The sequence below is a fragment of the Taudactylus pleione genome, unplaced genomic scaffold (assembly GCF_031769625.1).
Source record: "Taudactylus pleione unplaced genomic scaffold, aTauple2 ptg000228l, whole genome shotgun sequence".
Lineage (NCBI taxonomy): Eukaryota > Metazoa > Chordata > Amphibia > Anura > Myobatrachidae > Taudactylus > Taudactylus pleione.
Window position 1 is genome coordinate 362,663 of NW_028284630.1, and position 23,794 is coordinate 386,456.

Below are 23,794 nucleotides of genomic sequence, written 5' to 3' on the forward strand. Positions count from 1 at the left end.
AGCAAGAAAAGTAATTGTAAACTTTAATCCAGTGGACAGCTGTCAGATAACAAAAATAATGAATATCCCCCAGTATAAGGTCATGTGTGGAGAACTAGCCCACTCCCTTTTATGACGCCTGGAGTCAGAGTGTCCTGGATTGTAAATCTCCAAACCAGACCTCTTTTTAAAGCAAGGTCCAGTACTCCACTTCTAAAGAATTCTGTATGCACTGAGTTGTGCTATAGAAGCTGAAATAAGGACTGTGGCCCTGATTCAGAGCCGGACGCTCTGACCAGAGCGCTCGCTCTGAATCAGGGCCCACCTCCATAATTATGGAGCATCCTCCTGGACGCTCGTATAGCTGTGGGTCACCACCCACAGCCTATACGAGCGTGCAGGATGATGGTCGCGATGGTCTTGACCATTGCGACCATCGCCAGTGCGAGCAGAAGCCTGTGGTTGAGTTTCTCAACCGCAAGGCCAGGAGTGATTTTGGCTCTATCAGAGCCAAAATCACTCCCACTGACATCACTAGTGATGTCAGTGGGGCCGGCTTCTGATGGTAGGCGTTCCCTTGGGAACACCTACGTCTGGCAGGCATGCCCCCGGCACGCCCACCAAAGGGGGCGTGCTGTCAATCAACATCGACAGCACGCCCCCTTTGATCAGACACTACGAGCGAAGGAAAGTCCTTCACTCGTCGCGTCTCGCGCATGCGCACGACGGAGCTCCCTCCGTCATGTGCATGCGCAGTGCACACCATCGACCCACTTGCGAGCGGACAGCCGCTCGCGAGTGGGTCTGAATCAGGCCCTGTATGTTTACATTGTCGCAGTAAGGTTGGGGTAGAAGAGAAAGTTATGTAGTCACACAATTTTCGGACCCTGTTGGATTGGCCAAGTAACCCTGTATTGGAAAACACAGAGGCCCTTTGATGATATCAAGCCCTGATGACCTGATAGGGAGAACCCGTTTAAGTGAAAACAAAGAATTAGAGATCTAATAAAAAAAATACCATCCAGCATTCAATGTCCATTTCTGGGGAGAAGCCTTCTGGTTGGGATGAAGGACAGAATAATAAGTTATGAGAAACAATTAATTGAGACTAAAAAAAAGAAGTTTAAGAGGGATCTAGCTTATTATGGAAATGACTCAGTCAGAACCTATCGACACAAACAAAGAGAAAATTAAAGAAGGGAGAATAGATTCGGGCAGGACGCTAACAGATTAGAGCCCACTAGAGGGCTTGGTTTCAATAGAAAAGACAGTTTGGATTGTGGCCAATTTGCCCATAACAATAGGTTCAGTCCACTCATGAGAAATAGAGATTCCCCTAAATTTAAAACTCTACTGAGAAGTAATATGAGTCATTCACGTCATCATGTTCAATTCGATTCTCATGATATTGAATGACTAGTACCAAAAGGGACTATTTGGGAGACATTACTTTTTTAGGAGCCAGACCCAAACAAAACAAAGAGATGAGTCGACACTCAGATCTAAATCTTTCAGGGTTACCAAAAAGGAGAAATGATTCAAGCCCAAAGGTAAGAGAGGAGGGAAGACCATTAAGGGAAAACATACAAAGATTAACATAAGAGGACAACAAATACCTTTATCTGAGACAACCAAAAATTATAACATTTTCAATATCTCTTCTATAGAGTTAGATGATTCTCAATTATCTTTACTCAGTAAAGGCCTTAAATTTTCCCCCACAAGTGAACCCAATATTTTGACCCATATGTTGACTTGAACCACTATATATGTACACATTGTTGGAAGAGACATTTTGCTAAAAAACAACTTACTAATGATTCATCCATACCTATTATATTGCACGGGTGTGATAAGGAATCTTTATCAATGTTGGAGTTGTGGGAAGAGGGAAACATGGTAGATGGGATGGAGTGTATTCCCATGAATGACCCAATTAAGGTCTTTGACAGTACTAGATCAAAAGATCCCTATAAAAAAAGATCAGAATTTTTCCCTATGAGTGCCAGGAGCAATCATATTGACATGTTTTATAAAATCACACTTGAGGATTTGAAAACTCTTTGTATTTCTAAGCAATGTATTTCAAAATCTACTTCAGCTTTATCTAGGGAGGAAAAAAGGGCTATTAGGAGGTTGACTCAGGACATATTGATCATCATCAAAGAAGCCGATAAGAGAGGGGGCCTAGTAGTCATGGATCACACTAAATACATAGAGGAAGCCCATAGACAACTGCAGGATGATGTATTTTATTCTGTCCTCCCCAAAGATCAAACCAATGGTTTTTTGCTTGAGCTTAAAGAGTTGTTGATTTCAGCAAAGACTCTAGGAGTGATCTGAAAACACACTTATAATTTTCTATTACCCTCATTCCCAGTCACACCTATTTTTAACTTTTTAACCTAGAACCACAAGTCCCTCACTTCACCTCCTGGTCATCCTATTGTGTCAGGTATTAACTCACTCATGTCAAATTTGTCTTTTTATGTTGATTCTTTTTTACAATCACGGGTGTGCACACTTAAATCACATCTTAAAGACACGACACACTTTTTGAATAAAATTGAACACATTAAGTGGAAGGATACATGCTTTTTTAACATTAGACGTGACTGCTCTTTATACACATATTCCAAACTCTAAGGGGGTTGATGTTATTAGAAAATGAATTAAACAGGATGGAGATCTTTCAGATGATCATGGGCAATTTCTTTTGTATTGTATCACTTTCATTTTGTCACACAATTATTTTTTATTTTTGGACACATTATTTGCAGGTTATGGGTATGGCCATGGGGACCAGGTTCACGCAAAGCTATGCCAACCTCTACATGGGTCACTTTGAGGAGACCCATGTTTTGGGGAGCGGCTGGTATGCAAACCTGGTCCTCTATGGCCATTACATTGATGATTTATTTTTCATTTGGGATGGGGATTTCACCCCAACTACTTCCTTTGTTCATAAATTAAACACAAATTCACACAATCTATCTTCACATTCACATATAATCAGACTCAGATAGACTTCTTATATTTCTTTTTGGAGATTCAGGACAATAAGATTTGCACCTCAAATTTCTCTAAATCTGTTAATACTAATTCATATCTGCATTACTGAAGTGCGCACTTTGCCCCATGGAAGACCAACTTCCCCAAGGGGCAACTGAGGCACTTTCGTCATAATTGCAGCTGCTTTCACCAACCAAGCAGGAGACATAATTGATGTTTTCTTGGAACATGGCTATCCAGATTCACTGCTATCAGAGACCTATAAAGAAGTATTAAATATGGACAGATATACCCTTTTAAATAAACAGGGATCTGGGAAACTGAGATGTCCTAGAAAAACAGAGAAAAGAGAAATAGCTTTTGTATGCAAGTATAACAACGGTTTTAGGGAAATTAAAAGTATCATTTCACTATCGATTGCTACGACAAGATAATGTATTAAAAGATATTCTTACCACCAGCCCAGAAATTATTTTCCGAAAAAGTAAAACCTTGAAAACCATCCTAGCACCTAGTCACTTAAGAACATCTAGGGGTGAGAACCGAAAAGAGCTGAATTGGTTAACAGTATAACCGCCGTTTTTTTCAGATGTGGTAAAACACGTTGTACTATGTGTACCCATATCCAAAGATGTACCAAAGAGGTTTCTTTACCTATAAGCAATGTCACGCATACAATTGCCTTGTTTATCAACTGTTATACTAAATATATAATTTATGTACTGTTTTGTGTATGTAACCTTTATTATTTAGGCAGCACCACAAGGTCACTTAAGGTTCGGTCTATGGGGAACATCGTATGAATATTGTTAATAAGAACCTACTACATAGTGTCGCATGCCATTTCATGGATAAACACTGTGGAGATCCTACACAGTTGTCTATTATAGGGTTAGAACATATACCGCTTTCTGACAGAGGAGGCAATAGATTTAATAAATTATGCTCTAGAGAAATATTTTGGATGTTAAAGTATAATTCTCTCTTCCCGGATGGCCTCAATGAGGCAGTTGAATTGAATGTCGTTACATGATGAGCTACTATCTACAGTATTAATCAGTAGTGTTGAGTGCTCATCGATGTTGCGACTATTATATGGTAATGTCTGGATTATATAATATTATTATTTTATGTCATATATTGGGGACCTGAATGTATTTTTTCATGTCATGATTACATTGGATATAGATTTATATTAACCCTTGATTTTAGAATTGGAGGGTTGCGAGTTGGGTATTCTGTTCCCCGTAATTATCCACTGATCCAATTCATTAATGGATCAGTAACATTACCTACACCATTATCATTTATACTTTCCTTTTTATTTTTTCCCATTTGATATTTCACCCTCCACATGTGTATGTTTGTGCGTGTCTCATGTGCTTATACATGCTCACACCTATGTTTCTTTGACATGTGGTAGTTGGTCTCTTAAATTTAAAGATCTATGCAATTTTTAGAAGTCCCGATCATGTGACCGGGAGATGATCAGCTTACAAAGCGCAAGGTCCCATGGGAATTGAAGTCCAAATCAGTGGACATGGATCATTCTTAATATTTATTACACTGATGCCACTGATCATGTGATCAGACACATGTATCGTAATGCTGCACTGAGATTCATGGGATCTGTAGTCCCTTATGTCCACATCGGACAAAGTGTTGTATGTGTTTTTACACTTAGATTTGTTTTTATGAATATTCCGATGTGAAACATCCTCAAGGAGTTATACTATTAAGAATAGGATTTTTTCCCTCATAATTGACATTTTATGAGGTATTGGGAGATTTGTTTTTCCTCTTTTTTGATATTAGAATCACCTCCTGGCTGGATCCGACCTCCGTGTCACATGACATGGATGTTTGGCTATGAATGGAGAACATTAAGGTAATTACTAACACACAAAACAAAATAGGTCGCACCAAATAAATTAGTACATGATATCTATATAACGTAACCCTCTCTGTTTATGAATCTAATTAAATTTCTAAATAAATATGAGGGGTGCTATCCTTGGACTGTGAACTGAATATACAAGAATAGAGAAAAGTAGTCCATGTAATGGAATGCATTGTGTAGTCTCTCCTCACATGATTTAAACAGCTCTGCCTGTTGCTTGAATTTATACAATAACTGATTAGTTACAACAATTATGTACAGCTTCCTACTATATTGATGGGACACAATGATTACTACAGCCGTGTATTTTAATTTTCATTACTTTTCTATTATTTTACTTCACTGATTTTATTGTTAAACTTGTTTGTTTAAATGCTTATCGAATAAAGGTTATGTTTTAACATTTGTATCTATTATAACATATTAGTTCATTCCATTACATGGACTACTTTTCTCTATTGTTGTATATTAAGGTAATTACACCTATAATTTAAGGGTTATACATTATGTGACATGTGGGATTCCCTATTATTCTTTTATTTTACACATTATACTACTCTAATGGACAGTTGGTCGTTTGTGAATACACATTGATTAGAATGATTTAATTGACTAATTGAGCTACACATGTGCCACAAATTATTTGGAAATGAGAACCATATATATATATATATATATATATATACCCATTTGGATCACTTTGAGATATGCTCTTGAGGAAGCTGGATGAACTTGGAACCAGGGAAACACGTTGAGCTTTACATTGCACCTGGATGTACTACATTCCACTATTGCTATCACCACCTTTTGGGCTCCAAGAAACCCTTGTTGACTTTGGCAATCCAATACTTTTCCAGAGGAGGACGGCAGCCCCACTATCATCTTTATTTGGCCACTGCATGTTGCTAGGGACTGTGGAATTACATAACCCCACTGGATTCCGGTAAAAATTATCTAATCTAAAAGGATATTTAAGTCCATATTGACTATATTAGCCTATATGACTGTGCTTTTGTGGAAGGAGGATACACCAATGATTTATTAGATGTGATCTACATACATTATTATGTGGCTTTTTTATATATTTATTTATTTTAATAAGATATATGCATGTTTACTTTCATGTGGTTTTAGGGTTATTGTAATAAATTTGAACATTATCTTGACCATACTGTCCATTTGGTAATTAGCTTTTATTTCTATACAGTGCTGTTTTTTTTAACTCCTTGTTTACATTACATTTAAGGGGCTGACACCCCCCTTTTTATCAGCAGCTCTCTGACCACGCTTGGGTGACTTCTAGTTGATATTCTTCTGGTTGGGATGCACTTGAAACTAACTTCTTGTGAGCTTCTGCACACAGAGATTTTTGTCGTACTCAGTGGCAGAACTTGTGACTGGTGGGCTCATGTGCAGAAGTATGTTTTGGGCCCCCCTTCTCTGCCCAGCCCAAGTTCATAATGCTGTGGGTGGCAGGGAGAGGCAAGAGGGTGACAGGTAGTGGGTTACAGGGAGAGGGTGACATGCAGTAGATGACAGGGAGAGGGTGTCAGGCAGTGGGTGACAGGCAGTGGGTGACAGGGAGAGAGTGACAGGCAGTGGGTGACAGGGAGAGAGTGACAGGGAGAGGGTGACAGGCAGCGGGTGACAGGGAGAGGGTGACAGGCAGTGGGTGACAGGGAGAGTGTGACAGGCAGTGTGTGACAGGGAGAGGGTGACAGACAGTGGGTGACAAATATATTCCTTATATTACTATTTACTTACGTGATCCCAGAACTGCAGCTCATAGATCCTCCTCTCCTCCTTGGGGTTTAACATTGGGGACAGTCACAAGATCATGATGTCAGATCCCTGGTGCCAGTGGCAAGGACTACCTAAGAGAGAAAGAGCCAGGTCAGTCAGGGAGAAGCAGGGTGGGATGGGGAGGAGCAGGTAGAAGAGAGGATATAAGGGGAGGAGAGAGGGGCCCAGCCTCCTCCAGCCAGATCACATCCACAACCACAGCTCATCATTCCATGATGTTACCACTGGGATGGGTTGGTGACAAATGGTGGCATATAATGAGTCAATCTGACTCATTATAATGCTGAAAGCTGTGGGCCCCTTTACTGCAGCGGACCCCAGTGCAATGCATCGGCTGCACTGCCAGTAGTTTCGCCCCTGGTCTTACTGCAAGTTCACATTCTCTGATTCCTCTGTTTTATTTTATTTCTGAAATATTTTGCATGTATAAGTCTGTATGTCATTTTATTTACTCATTTTTTGTAACTAGGGCTTCAAAATATTTTGTGGATTAAAAAACACTTTTAATCTAGCATATTCTCCATGATTCTTGTTGAACTTTTGTGCAGCCCATGCTACATACCTGTAGAAACCAAAAATACTTCCAGCACAATAAAACATAGAAAATTTAACCAATTACTTATTTATTCATTAAGAAATTTATTGAGAAAATAAAATATAGAATATGAAATATATTGAACATGTATTGGTTGTATAAATAGGCTAGAAATACATATATAAGGGTGTGTCAAAACATATAGGGTTTCCTAATACCAGTATACAACAATCAAGACAAAAATATAAACAACAACATTTAACATACACTGAGTGGCAAAATGCTTTGAGAGCGTATTACTTGCTGCCTTGAGAGATTTTTGAGGTAAATTCCTCCTTAATATCTTATGATAAGTAGTTAATTCTAAGTGGTTTGTATCCTCACAATAAAGTACGGAAGTCTTTTCCAGATAGTCTTTATAAAGGGATAAGGGAGACACCTATAGGTTAGAATCTCTGCCTTAATTTCTCCAGGATCTGGTATTAATATTCCAAATATTAAGCAAGTAGGTTTACCTTTCTTTTGATGGTGTGTTCTCCTTTTGGGGTATACAATAGATGTGGGGTCTGCCAGCAGACTTGGTGCTTCCTTTTCCAACATTTCACCATATACTAGGACTTCCTCAGGAACAAAAACAGAAGTGCCTGCCCTCATTCATTTTTTTTTTATACTTTCTAATTAGGTTTAATTGGAGTCAATTGTAAACAAATACTTCCTGTCCTGGTTGGCAGTTTACATGTGATTGACATATCCCATGTGATTGCATGCGACCATCCATTTCCTGGTGTGGTTGGCAAACTACATACAGTATGGTTGGCATATTTCATGGGAGACCTGTAATGGAGCCGCCCGGGTTGTTGACCTCTGATTCCGGTTGGCATTGTCACATGATTGCTTACATTTGATTGGTTTTATCACTTTACTGCTCTGATCTTAAGTCTCTCATCTGGGAACAATACTTAGGGCTGCCCAGATCATTGGTTTCCTGTTCTGGTTGGTGTCATCACGTGGGCACTCGCTTCTGGTTGGCGCTACCATGTGATTGCTCTGTTTTGATAGATGTCCCTCATCTGGGATCCATACTTATGTCTGGTCCGAATTTATCCTTTTGGAGTCCCTTCCATGCCTATCTTGCATTGTTTCCAGTTCCGGATGACGTTTAAATTCTAATCAACGCTTTGGTTGGCAATCAGTGGTTTCTTTTTAGAGGAATTTCCAACATATTCTCATATTTACAGTTACAAAGACTTACACAAAACAAACACTTAACAATAAATATAGCAGTAATACACGTTAATAACTCTAGATAAATATTACAAATTTATAGAAGTTTAAATAAATATAAATAAAAATACATATAATTTTAAATTTAATACAAATTTAATACAATTCTAATGCAACTGTTGAGGATATTAATATTTCTATCCTTGTACTCACCAATATAGACTATACCCTATCTACAATATCTACAATACATACATACATCCAGGATAAATCAAAAACGGTATAGATAAACACTGAAAAGCATTTTATAACACATTCTTAAAGGACATATTTAAGATATCTTTAGAAAATAATTATAATTTTAAGATAAATTTAAGAAACTAATATAAAAGGCCATGTACTTTCTCCAATATGTACACATTTATGAGGTGTGCTATTGCATATATAGGTTGATAAAAAATACTAAATTACATAATTAAAAATTATAATATATATATATATATATTGTTATTAAATTGCATTGTTATTTGGAATTTGAAACTCTCAGATCCATTTATCTTCCTACTTTCGTTATAACACGTTCTAATCAATGATATTGCTATTTAAGTTGCCTTAAGCAGTGAGGTAGAATAAATAAACAATTATTGCAGAAAAGGTGCAATCTCTACATCAATGTTGAGTCCTCCTGGAGTAAGAGTCCTCTCTGGAGTACCGAGATTATTAATCATTCTCATTTCTTCCCTACATAATTTCTTGTTATAGTCCCCTCCTCTCCATTGTATGCTTACTTTTTTGAGGCCTATGAAGTACAAATCCTCAGGATTACTGTTATGAACTTCCTTAAAATGTATTGGAATGCTATGGGTATCCTTTTCATTCTTAATGTTGCTCCTGGATCCTTGTGTGAAGTTTTCTGGTAGTTTTTCCTATATATTGAAGCCCACACGGGCATTGTAATAGGTATATCACACCCTTCGTGTGGCAGGTAATTTTATCTTTTATCTTAAAAGTCTTGCCATTTGATTTTAATGTTATTGTTTTAGTGGCTTTATGGGACCTACTTTTTTACATGCCATACACATTCCACAATTATAAAACCTGTAACATTTGAGTTTATAGTACAAAAATAAATTAATCCGCACAGATCAAAATTAGTAATTCATATATAGAAATAAATACCAGACAATATAAAATCAGTACCAACCTAAGCAGAGAAGAAAGAGTAGCTCTCAATGAAATTCAAACCTGGGAGGATGTAGTTGTGAAACCCTCTGACAAGGGGTAATATTGTACTCTGGGCTAAAGAACTATACATGACGGAGGCTATGAGACAATTACAAGATGCCACATGCTACAAAAATATACTCTTTAATCCATTGGAGAATTACAAAAGACAGTATGACACTATAATACAAACTGCATTCCAAAAAGGAACCATCACTAAAACTGAATGTCAATATTTGGAAGTAGAGGATCCAGTGATCCCTACATTCTATTTGTTACCTAAAATTCACAAAAATGTGCTGACACCACCTGGACGTCCAATAGTATCGGGAATCAAAAGTTTAACTGAACAAGCGAGTAGATTCCTAGATACACATTTGAGAAAATTTGTGACCAACTTGCCCTCATATATACAAGATACAATGGACATACTATGTAAAGTAGATGAAATTCAGGTGGATAAAGGGGTTATGCTGGCTACGTGTGATGTGGAATCTCTTTACACGAGTATTCAGCACAAAAAAGGTATTGAATCAGTTCAGTATTTTTTGGAAAAGGATGGAATGACTGATTTTGGGTCTTTTCTAGTGAAATTACTGTCTTTTGTTTTGACCAAAATTTTTTTTGTCTTCAATGACAAATTTTACTTACAAATTAGAGGCACAGCGATGGGGGCGGCATGTGCCCCCACATATGCTAACATCTACTTAGGTTGGTGGGAGGAGACCATGGTTTTTAATGAGATCAATGAAGAGTACACTAACTATGTACTGATCTGGATGAGATATATAGATGATCTCTTTATACTGTGGGATGGCCCCCATGACAAATTATCTGAATTTATTAATATACTGAATATTAATGATTTGAACCTTTGATTAACATATGAGATCAGTGAGCTAGAAGTTACTTTTCTCGATCTGAAGATAAGTAAGATGGAGGATGGAAGAATATGCACCGATATATTTAGGAAACATACGGCGACCAATAGTGTCCTACATAAATAAAGCGCACATTTCCCTCCAGTTTTAAGGGGGATACCTAAAGGGGAATTTCTTCATTTGAAAAGATATTGTTCGGATTCCATTCAGTTTGCCAAAAGAGCAGACGAATTGTCTGATAGATTGGTGAAGAGAGGGTACAGTAGAAGAATGATTAAAAGAGTCAGATATGAAGCCAACTTGAAGAACAGAAATTCTCTCTTGTACCCTAATAAATTTAAGTCTAGGGAGGTAGAAAACATCAGATTAGTAGGAGATTTCTGTGTGGAATGGCGAGAGATCCTACACATTATACATAAACATTGGTCTGTACTCACACTTGATCCAGTCCTTGCTAAAAACATTGGACCAAAGGTTTCGATTAGTTGGAGACGGTCAACTAATCTGAAGGACAAACTGGTACATAGCCACCTTGCCACCTTGATAACAATAAGAAAAGAAAACCTGTGGCAACAGGATCATTTAAATGTGGTAGTTGTAAAGCTTGTAGTTACATGTCACGTACTATAGAGTTTGCAGATAAGTACAATAAGACACACGGAATACGTGACTTTATTAATTGTAAGACATCAGGAGTGGTATATTGTTTAATGTGGCCATGTGATAAAAGGTACATTGGCATGACTACAAGACCTTTGAAACAGCGAGTGTTGGAACATGTGGGAAGTATAAGAAACTCCAGGACTGATTGGTCCAAATTCAAACAGCTGACAACGGTGGCAAAACATTTTTATGACCAACATCAGAGTAACCCAATGGGTTTGAAGGTGTTTGATATAGAGAAAGTAAACTTAGGGATCAGAGGAGGTAATATAACCAGGGAATTGTTGAAGAAGGAGAGCCATTGGACCTTCCTTTTGGGAGGCCTCTACCCAAGTTGATTGAATGAGCACATTAATTATGGGGTGTTTTTGCAATAGCTATTATTTGCGAATAATGAATAAGGGTAATAGGGTCATTGGTATGAGTTATATAGAATACCCAATAGAGTTTTATTGCTGGGATTTGAAATATTTGTAGAAAAGATGTTCAAAAATTAATATCACATTTAATTATTTTATATTTTATTTTTTATTATTTATTACATGTATTTCAAGTCACACTTTCCTTTGAAACAATTTTGGGGTTCACATTTTTTGTATAGGCATGACAAATACTACTTCAATGGTCTCAATTTAGGATAAATTAGTGCACATTTATGAGCTATAATATTTCACAATTCAGCGATTTAGTCATGGATTTATTTAGTTTATTTTATTTTGTTTTTATGTTTTTCACTATATATAACACTATTAGGGTTGGGGTTTATTTAATGTATATTAAATAATCTTACATTATTTATTCACACCTTAGGGATTGGTAGAACACTGAGAATATACATAATAAATCACACACATGATGGATTAGTATGTTTATCACGTATTAATTGAGGTTTACATTAATAAGATGATATATTTGTAATGATTTTTTTTAATTACATTTTTTAATTTTTTATTTTATTTTTGTTATTTGTAATTATTTTAATTATAATATTGGACAAATTCCAATAACTATAAGGTGTTATTCTATATTTATTTTGGGTTAGATATTATCTATTGCCACTCAGAATGAACTATAAGTTATATTTGGGAAGTGGTTAGGGTATTATAATAATTATATGATAATTGTAGGTTTGTTTATTACAATATGAAAAAATACACGATGACACAGATGATTTATTTATTTTTATATGGCTTCCCAATAATGGAGATGTGTTAAAATAGTGATGATCTATTTAGTTCCACTTTAGTTCTCTTTCTAATATTTATGATTCTTGTTGAAAAGTATTTTTGTAACTTACCTCGAGATCGGGACTTTATTAGGAGTTGTAATGTGATTACATATTCTTGACCTTAATAGAGAATATTTGTTTTCTGTGTATACAATCCTAACTAACAGGAATACTAACAGACTCAGCTGATTGGTTGGTAAACCCGTCGATCACCAAGGAGATTGCTGGTTGGTGGCTGATGTGGATATATGCCGGTACAACCCGGCGGACGGGTCGCTCCTATGATTAAGCACACTAGCGAAACGCACGTCAGGAGACACGCGGTGCACGCTGTGTGGCGTGCTCTGTGTTCAATGTTTAATGTTTTATGTTTAATTTGTCATTGTTAATGTGAGAGGTGTCTGTCAGACATGGGGACTATATGATCGGGTATGAGTGCTCCAGTGAATCTAATGTGGATCGTGGATTGCTGCTATATAGTGGCACCCATGTGCTAAATAGCAACATTGTAATCTTATATCACTGGCTCACTAGTTTGCCTGCAAGTCAGATCACTGGTTTAATTTTGTGCTGTAAATCATCAGCAAGTATAATTACAATATAAATAATTTAATTGAACGGAGGAGTTATCGATGATAAAAGCACATTTTAACATGCAAGTTCAAGAGCATTCTGTTAATTAATGATCAATTGATTTATTAACAATCGATCAAGTTTCATTAATATCCAGGGAAATCTTTTTTACAATGAGACGCATAGCGATCCCTAATAAAGGATTATCAATCCTATAAATGGCTAAATAAAAGACATCACACAGGGGTTTGGCTGTGAAACCCCAATAACAATCGATTAATCAGGCAATGGGTATTTAGATCTCATGTTATATGTCATGTGAATAAATCCTTGAAGGAATGATATGCGACTAAATTAATCTGATTGTCCATTTGTTAATGACAACATGTATATGGGGCTCTAATGTATAACCATTAATGCTCTTGAGGTACTTGCATACAAGCAGTGACCTATTAGAACCTATGATATAGGGTGGATACTTACCTTCATTTGATTAATTCTATTTGTCCCAGTATGATAGACATCCACCGGTTTCAAATATATTGGAAACTCAGATGTTATGAAATAATTACTATTTTGATATAACCGGTCCCGGTTTTCAAGTATATGATAGACATAACATTTTGAGACTAGTAGTGCATTGATATCACCGGACATTACACTGACAGTAATAGAAATAATGATTTTATTAAACAACTAAACAAAAATAAAAGAAACAAATAATATTTTGCTGCATTGAATAATAGGAGACACGTGATGCACGCTGTGTGGCGTACTCTGTGTTTAATGTTTTATGTTTAATTTGTCATTGTTAATGTGAGAAGTGTCTGTCAGACATGGGGACTATATGATCGGGTATGAGTGTTCCAGTGAATCCAATGTGGATCGTGGATTGCTGCTACATAGTGGCACCAATGTGTTAAATAGCAACATTGTAATCTTATATCACTGGCTCACTAGATTGCCTGTGAGATGGGTCACTGGCTTAATTTTGTGCTGTAAATAAAGGATCATCAATCCTATAAACGGCTATATAAAAATACATTATACAGGGGTTTGGTTGTGAAGCCCCAATAACAATCGATTAATCGGACAATGGGTATTTAGATCTCAATTTATATGTCATGTGTAAAATCCTTGAAGGGATGATATGTGACTAAATTAACCCATTGTACATTTGTTAATGACAACATATATATGGGGTCCTAATGTATAACCATTTATGCTCTTGAGGTACTTGCATACAAGCAGTGATTCATTAGAACCTATGATACAGGGTGGATATTTACCCTCATTTGATTGATTCCATTTGTCCTAGTTTGGCAGATACCTACCGGTTTCAAATATATTGAAAACTCAGATGTTATGAAATAATTATTATTTTGATATAACCGGTCCCGGTTTTCAAGTATATGAAAGACATAACATTTTGAGACTAGCAGTGCACTGATATTACCGGACATTACATTGGCAGTAGTAGAAACAATGATTTTATTAAATAATTAAATAAAAACAAATAATATTTCGCTGTATTGAATAATAATATTTCACTGTATTGAATAATTTGATTTTTTATTGTTAGGAGATAATAAAAGTTATATTTTAATGACAATTTTTGTGAATAATGGGACATTGATTAATCAATTGTTAGAAGATCTTTTGATATCCAGTGAATCATTTATCTAAGTCCGTGAGTGCCCCAACATAGGAATACTTTCTTCTTTTGCTTAACATTTGAGGTTAGCCAGGCATCTATATGTTCCTTACTCTTAGTTTCTTCTTTCAAATTACTTTTTACAATCATTGTCCTCACTGTTGGAGCTTTCCTGTACACTATTTTTGGTTTGGTTGTTATAAATTCTTTAATTTCATCATCCTTTGTTAGTATATGCCAATGTTTTCTTAAAATACTTTCCAGGTTCATGTTATGTCCAGAAAAATTTATTATAAAGGTGAGTATTTCTTGTTCATTATTCTTTTTGGTCTTGTAGATGAGGAGTTCCTTTCTTTCTAGATTGTCTATTTTATTTGATCTGTTTAAGAAATTCTTCTTTATAGTCTTTCTCTAAAAAATTGATCGAGCATTTTCTCTGATTGCTCTTGCATACACTATTCCTTGAGCAATTCCTCTTCACACGTCTGTACTGTCCACCTGGTGTATTCAATAGCCATGCCTTGTGGTGGTTGCTTGCGGCGTTCAGGTAACTGTTACAGTCCACTGGTTTTAAATATGTTTTAGTTTCCAGTTTTCCTTCCTCTACATAAATGGTTAAATCCAGGAAATTGACCAATGTTTGACTTACTTCACTCTTGAAATCTAGGTTCACGTTATTACCATTAATCTTTTTAATAAAGGATTCCAGTGTTGTTCTTCCTCCTTTCCAGATAATTATCACGTCATCTATATAACGTGCCCATAAAAGGAGGTCTTCCACATACTGATTATTTGTCCAGATGTTCTCTTTTTCCCACTGTGCTAAGAACAAGTTCGCATATGCTGGAATAAATTTGGTCCGCATTGCTGTTCCTTTTATTTGCAAGAAGAAATCTTTGTTGAATTAAAAGAAATTTCGTTTTAGGATGAGTAGCATACTTTCTATAATGAAGTCAATTTGAGTGGTGTTAAGTTCTGATTCTTCCTCTAAATTTTTTTTCACATTATTGCAGCCTATGGTGTGGTCAATGCACTTGTAAAGGGACTTTACGTCACAAGTCACTAGTAAATATTCTTCCTTCCAGGTAATTCCATTTAGTATGTTCAGAATTTGTGTTGTATCTTTAAGGTGTCCTTTTTGCTTCATCACCAGGGGTTGTAAGTATTGATCTATATAACCTGACAGGTTTGCTGAGAGCGATCCTACTCCCACTATTATTGGTCTCCCGGTGGATCAGTGGGATTGTTATACAGTTTCGGTAGGTGGTAAAACACTAGGGTCTCAGGATTCTTTATTAATAAATACTCATACTCTTTCTTAGTTAGGAAACCTATTTCCCATCATTTCTTTAATATTGTTTCTAGTTCCATTGAAAACTCTTTAGTTGGGTTGTTTTTTAGTTTATTACATGTTTCTTCATCACTTAACAAGTTATAAGCTTCTTTGTCATATTTGTCTGGATTCATAATTACAATTCTCCCCCTTTTATCTGCTATTTTTTTTACAATTTCTTTATATGTTTATATGCTATATACCTGTGTGCAGCCCATGCTACATACCTGTGTAACCAAAGGTGATTTATTAATAATTGTTTGGAGAATGTAAAGACTCCAGAAACTTATTTTTGTATTGCTGTTATGGACAAAGGACCTGATCCAGAATTACACACTAGTGCGCTGCTGATAGCAGACTCTCGATGTTTGGGAATCTGCAAGTGCGCAGGACTCATTCTATGCATGTGCAGAATAGGTCCAGCAAGATTGCACGCAAGCCCTGCTATGCCTCTGCCTTATTGACAAGCAGAGGCATTTGCAGGGTTGTGCGGGGGCCGTGATGATGTTCCACCCCAATTTTTTGAGAGTGGCGAGGCCAGGGTTTGGATCCATGGATGTAGACTTCCTGGCCTCGCAGGCTGCCAGGACCTGGGCAGGCTGCGGTAGGCTTCAGCTGCCACAGCCTGCCCAAAAGAGCAACCTGGCCGCGATGGTTGCAATGGTGATCCCAGACTGCGACCTCAGTTGCAGCACTGGGATCACAGATGCAGCAAGAACATGTCAGACACCTCCAACTGCATTTGCATTTTTGCAGGACGGAATTGCAAAGCCACTTGCGTGCAGCTTTGCAATTTCAACCTCTGCTGAATCAGGCCCATAGTGTATGAAGCAGGATATTTTTATGACTTGCATGCTATTTAATGTGAATGCTACATTTTTCACATTTTATTTCTAGCTGCCTCTGTAGGTTTAAAATTTTAAAATTAAATAAAGTTCAAATTTTCTGTACATTCTACAGAATTACTTTACTTTGCTAAAACATTCTTCTATTTAGAAGACAGGAACCTAAAACAAAAATGTTCATGCAGCAGTTAAGCCAAATACCTTCTTCAACTGAACATTCATAACAGAAGAAGACTTTTTGTGTTGGGGGTCTGTATTGTTTGGCACAGAACAGTTGCATGGGTAATTAGATTTTGTCCTACCGGATAGGAAGAAAATTATAATTGTAATGCTCTGTAACAGATTAGCAAATGTTAGAACACATTATCCATCATTGTTATACTATTATCCTATTAACATAAACAATCATGGAGAGAATATTCTAGTATGAGAGCATGCCCAGGTATGTCTCATTTTACAGTTTTAATTGCACAAAGAAATTATGTCAGATAAAATATCACAAATTAGCTTCACATACTTCTGTGTATATGTCAGTGTACTTTTTTCCAGCAAACAGTAATCATGAATTTAACTATCTGTATACACTAGAATCATATAAACCTGTTCTCAAAATCATCAGAAATCTCAATATTACAACCTTCATGAGCATTTTAGCAACTGTATGTTTCAAATGTAGATTATACCAGTCACTATGGATTTTATAGGCATGGTTGACATAGTTATTAGTGATATTGCCATAAGCTAGGTACACACTGACAGATATATTGGTCGATCAATTGATCAGCCAATATATCTGGTGCCCGTCGGCCAGTGTGTACCAGCAATATGTCTGTGAATGATGTCGTTCACAGACATATTTCGCCGGCTGTGCTGCACAGCTGATGGACAGATATATCTGCAGACATATCTGTCCATCGTGCTGTGTGTAGGGGCGATCAGCTGATCGCCCAAACACATGCAGCGGCAGCAGCAGGGAGGGGGTCGCGGCATGACCCTCGGCTGTCTGGTATATGAACGACCATCATCTTCTGCAGATCACTCAATCTGCAGATATACCTTTACAGTCCTAAGGTTATGAGCAGGGCCAGATTACTACTATGGTGAATGGAGCTACAGCTTCGGGCCTCCACATAAAAGTAGGCCCATCATCAGCTGATGATGATGATGATTTTTCTCACAAACATATTTATTTTTCTATTTGCATGTACAGTATTTACTATTTAGGTTGACAGTGGCTCTGATAGTGTATGGGGTGTACACACACTTGGTTCTGGTCACACCAACACAGCACTTGTTACAGCTCCTCCCCTTATCAGTATAGACCCTTGAATATTTTCAGGCCCGGGCCCATGTGGCCCTTAATCCGGCCCTGGTCATGAGTCTCAACTAAAGCACTATCTGTGCGTAGTTTGTATGTTCCCTCTACGTTTTCACCTGTTCCTCCTGGGTGCTGCAGTTCAATCTCACTCTTCAAAAACATCTTGGTAGGTTAATTGGCTTTTTTTGTAAATCTTCTTTATTATTTTTCAAAATAAGAGAAAGACAAGAACAATGACAGTTTCATGACAATGTAAAAGCAGGATTATCCATAGAAACAAAATATAGTGTGACACCATGTAAGTTTTAGAAAACTGACCATACACTAATGGGTCCTTAGAAATAGGTCTCAATATGATAAGAACAGTTTATATAACCCTAAGGAGGACAGTAGGAAAACATTCAGAAGAAACATATAAATGAAACAGAAACAGGAAAAATTAAAATAAACCAACTAAAATTCAAATAAGGAAAAATATAAATAAGAAACAAATAATCCCTTTGTAGGGCATCATAGAAAATTCTGAAATCATGGACTTCCAATTCATACAGTATATAAAAGAGAACAGTGATATTTGTGTAAAAATACAACCAGAATAGGGCACCAATCACAATTCGGCCAGGTTAAAAGGTTGCGACCGATAATGAATGGGCACAAATATAACTGAAGATCACATGCACCAAATAAAGTAAATATAGATATGCATAGATATGCATTATAAAGTATGAGTGAAAATAAACACATGTCAAAGTAAGCATTTCAAAAACCTATAGCAACCCTGATTTCTAGTGATTGAATGAACTCCAGTCTATGCTCCCATATCTGTGAGATTTCCTCATTTGTGCTTATGTCCTGATGATAATGCAGATTCAACTGGGTGCGAGGTTTAGCGAGGAAAAAACCTTGCCCCCCCCCCGTGCCCAATTTTGGAATATCACGGGTATCCGCGCTCCAGATACCTGCGGTATCAAATTTAAAAAATAGTGGTTGCGGGGTTTTCAGCTCTGAAAACCCCGCACCGCATAAAAAAATAAATAAATAAAAAAGCAGTTACCTGCCCTGTGGTTTCCACGGCCTCCCCTCTATCTTCTTACTGGAGAAGGGGCTGCTGGGAGTCCTGTGGGGCTGCTGGGAGGTACCAGGGGCTGGTGGGAGGGACAAGGGCTGCTGGGAGATGTAGTTCTCCCAGCGCCCATTCCATGGGGCCACACTGTCACTGGGGGGGCACACATACACGGGGGGGCACACACACACACACTCATGCACACACACACTCACTCATACACACTTACAAACACCACACACACTGACATACTCACTCTGCTGCAGAAGAGCCATCTCCTGACTTTGGATGCAGAAGACAGCGCTGAAGAAGGTGAGTAATTAAGGACTAATTAAGCTAATTGGAAACTTCCAATTGCTTAATTAGTCCTAAGGGGGGTGCCGCTGGGGTCCCAGAGCAAATCCCACTGATTTTTCCTAAAATTAATGATTTTAGGAAAAATCACACTTGCTTTGGTGGTGCGAGGAAAAAAACCTCTCGACATGGGAAAAAAAAAAACCTGCACCTAATTGAATATCAAAAATCCCGTACCTGCAGGAAAAACCTAGATTTTGGATAGTCTCGCACCCCATTGAATATGCCCCTTAGTATCCATCTTGGAAAAGATGTAAACAAAGGACAACAACACAATTCAGCTGTTGGGCAGAGGAGGGTCAGAGCTGTCATATCTTGAAGTTTGGAATTCTTCCTGTAGAAAAGTCTTGGCATCTTCCTGGGTAAGAAAGTCCTTATAAGAGGATCCATCAAATATACACATTTGCCTGGTATAGTAGCATAAATTTGCTTTGAGTGAGAAGCATTCCAGAAAGCAACCTTCTGTAGGTAGTTTAAACATATAAACAATGCAACCCCTGGGCAGGAGGTAGAGGATGAAGGAGTAGGGCCCACTCTATGCACTCAATCAATCTATAACTAAATCACTGCAGGCTGCTTCAATGCCTAACAGGGAAGGTAGTGTTCTACAAACAAAATGAGTCAGGACTGGACCCTTAATGGATTCAGACAGTCCCACTAGCCTAATTTTGTTTTGCCTTAACCGATTTTCTAAATCATGTATTTTGTTCCAAAATTGATAATTGTCCTTTTGCAATCATTTCACCATTAGCATCATCAACATTTTAAGAGGTAGTAGTGTACCTAACTTCAGTGTCTGCCACCCAAATAGATAAGTGATATAATTGTGCCTTTATATCAGTCACAGTAATCTGGGGCCCCATGGTGGATTTTATACCTTCAGCTACACCCATGTGTAATTGATGAGTACGGAGCTCAGTATGTCTGCAGAGAGCTAGTGCCTTCCTGAATAGCTGCAGTTTTCATTGAAGCCTGTTAATACCTGTCCCATATTTGCTTGTACCTTATTGTACTAAACAATTCACAAGACATATGGGGAGTCCTCAGCAAGTTTTTTCCACAGACCCCCCTCACCAATCATTGCTGTCACCAGTACTAGCTCTCTTTTCTAATGCTGAAAGAAGAATGGCTAGGGGTGTAATGACCACTTAAACATTAGAGCCAGAATTGGATTACGGCCACATTATAGTAGACCCATAAGGATAAGGGAGATTATATTTTTAAAAATTATTTTTAATTTAATTTTTTTTCCTTTATAATAATTACTATATGCTAATCACCATTCATTTAAACCTTGCATCTAAATAAAGCAAATAATGGTTAAGCAGCAATATTTTGCAGTATATATATAATGATTGTAAATGATCTACTGTTTGCACTATCTGCCTGCTTAGTTTACAAACAAGGTTTAAATTAATGGTGGTTTTCATAAGTATTATAAACTAGAAAATATATTAAAAATTATATATTCTCCCTAATTCTAATGGGAAGGATACAGTATAACATTGTATATAAGAAGGCTATGAGTCACTAATAAGTCAGTTAGGGAGTTATGCTTTTTGCAGGTATGGGTGAATGGTTAAAATTGTAGTCACACATAGCCACACCTCCTCCCAGTGAGGAGAGATGGAGCCAGCCAAGCCTGTCACAGCAGATGTTTCCTGCAGCTGCACACTGTAAGAAGCTGCTGACACAAATACTGGGTGCAGGGGGAGGGTCAGCCCCAGAGGTGATGCCATTGTAATATATTATAAATAGCATGTCCCTCACCCATTTAATTTTTGTATCTTGTCCCTGAATTCTTCAATAAGTCAGCCTGGGGTAGCTACTATGTTTTCAGTAATATTTGCAACATTGGTCTCACATAACTAAGGTAAACAGTTGTAAATGTAGGGCTGAGTGCCTTTATTTAAGGAGCCGGCCATCAAAGTATGGTTCTCTTATCTTCTAAACACAACCAGCCCTTGGACTGAGTAGAACAGAACATTGGCGGTTCCAGAGGTGGGGCTGCAGCACAGTTCAAAATACAAATAGGGGAGCCACACCAACTGCCTTTCCAAATATTGCCGGTTGGAACTCACTGACAGTTGGTGTGGCTCCCCTATTTGAATTTTGAACTGTGCTGCAGGCTGCAGCCCCACTTCTAGCTGTCATGGAACAGAGCATCATTGTAGTGCTGTGAGGTCTATGTAACCATATTTAGCTTTGTCCAGGCTGCTTTAAGTACAGTGGGGTGACATTGTTTTAATTAAACAAATGTTCTACCCTATGTCTTCACATTTTAAGTCATGTTCTTGACCTTCTTCTGTGTGCTAGTATTTATTTAGTGTCTGTCAGCATCAAGAGTTTCTGGCCAGTATCTTACATAGGCCCCAATTTAATAGCCTACAAGTTGCAAGCAGAGACGAGATTTCATCCATTTGTCCTAGAGATTTAAAGTAGAGATGAGTGTTTCTCAAATAGAGGCAAAACTTCTTTCACGGACATCTGTGCTGAGAAGTCTGTGAAAGCATAGGTAGTCCGCATCTGACGGGATGCCAGCGTTCAAAATACTGGCATCATAATCCCGACAGAGGTCAGGAGCCCGGCAGGGTTAGCGAGAAGGCTAGATTTAGGTGCTAGGCTCTAAGGAGAGGGTTATGGTTAGGCACTACGGAGAAGGGTTAGGTTTAGGGTGCGGGGAGGGGGAGGTTATTTTTAGGCACTGGGGGGAGGTTAGGTTCAAGCACCGGGGAGGAAGGGTTAGGGATAAGGGTTAGCATTAGGATACTTACCTAATTGTGTCAGGATTCTGACTGTCAGGAAGTCACTGTCGGTATTCTGACCATCGACATCCTGACCACTAGGATCCAATAACCAACCCCTGTAAAAGATGACCTTTTGCCTCATTATCAGATCTGAACTTGGTGGGAAGATCTGAGCCAAAACTGAACCGGTCACCTCTAACTTTAAGTGGCAATTTTTTATGACAATTTTTTCATTCCAAACCATTTTAATTACATCTAATTGACCGGCAAATACAATTGACTGGATCAAGCAAAGCTTAGGGAGGAGCTAAACCTTCTATTGGGATGCAGTCATAATCCCGACTGCAGGGATTCCATCACCTGTCAGAATCCCGACGCCGGCATCCAGACCGCCGGAATCCCGAATGTTAGTAGAGGGGTTAGGGGAGGGTTGGCATTAGGGTTAGGGGTTAGGGTTAGGTTCTGACACTAATGGGGAGGGTTAGGTTTAGGGTGCAGGGAGAGGGAGGTTAGGTTTAGGTGCTAGGAGGGGAGGTTAGGGTCAGGCATTGGGGGAGGGAAAGTTAGGGTAGGGAGAGTGGGAGGGTTAGGAATCCAACCGACAGGTAGCGGTATCATAACCCTGTTGGGAGGCCAGTGTCGGGATTCTGACCGCTGCAAATCTGAGCGCCAGCATCCCGTACCCAACCCCTTCCATTCAATGAAGTGTGCAATGTGTGAAAATCGCATAACCACTATAATATAAGAATAAATTAAGACACCGAGACATAGATTTGACAAAAAAACTATTAGCTATATATTAAAATAAATATATATCTATTTAAGGGAAATTATGGTGGTAAAGAATGGTCATCCAATATCAGTCCAATCTACAATGCACAATAACAACCAATGACATGCATTGCAGGTGTATACCACCTAAGGTGCACAAACACAACTATAAAACCCCTATAAACTTGACCTTCTAGCTTACCCACTCATTTGGGTAATGATGCTGCCCTCCACTAGGGTGGTACAACCAACTACCAGTCAACGAAGGGAGTGCACCTAAATTAAATAATTGCACCCAGACTGGTGACCTGCTATTCTTTCCCACCACAAAAAACACCAAATCAACATTCTCAAAGGGAGTGGAGTGAGGAATAACTGGAAATAGAGAGGCTTTGACCCACATCCCAAGCCTATTCAATAAACTTAGACAAAAACATGCCCCAGCCATACCATAGGCTGCTAAGACCAGTGATCAGCACCCATGTCAGCCCCTATTTTAGAGATTTAATCCATCTATTTTCTTTAGCCAATAATTTGTTTTGCTCTTATAGTGTGTGTAAAATGTCATTAACATTGTGGTCACCATTTTGGGATTGTGGTGTAGTGTCCAATTGACCAGCTTTTAGCTGTGTGGAGGCAGAGATTGGGTGTCTTCATGTTTATACTGGGTGGTTGGCTTGTAATCTG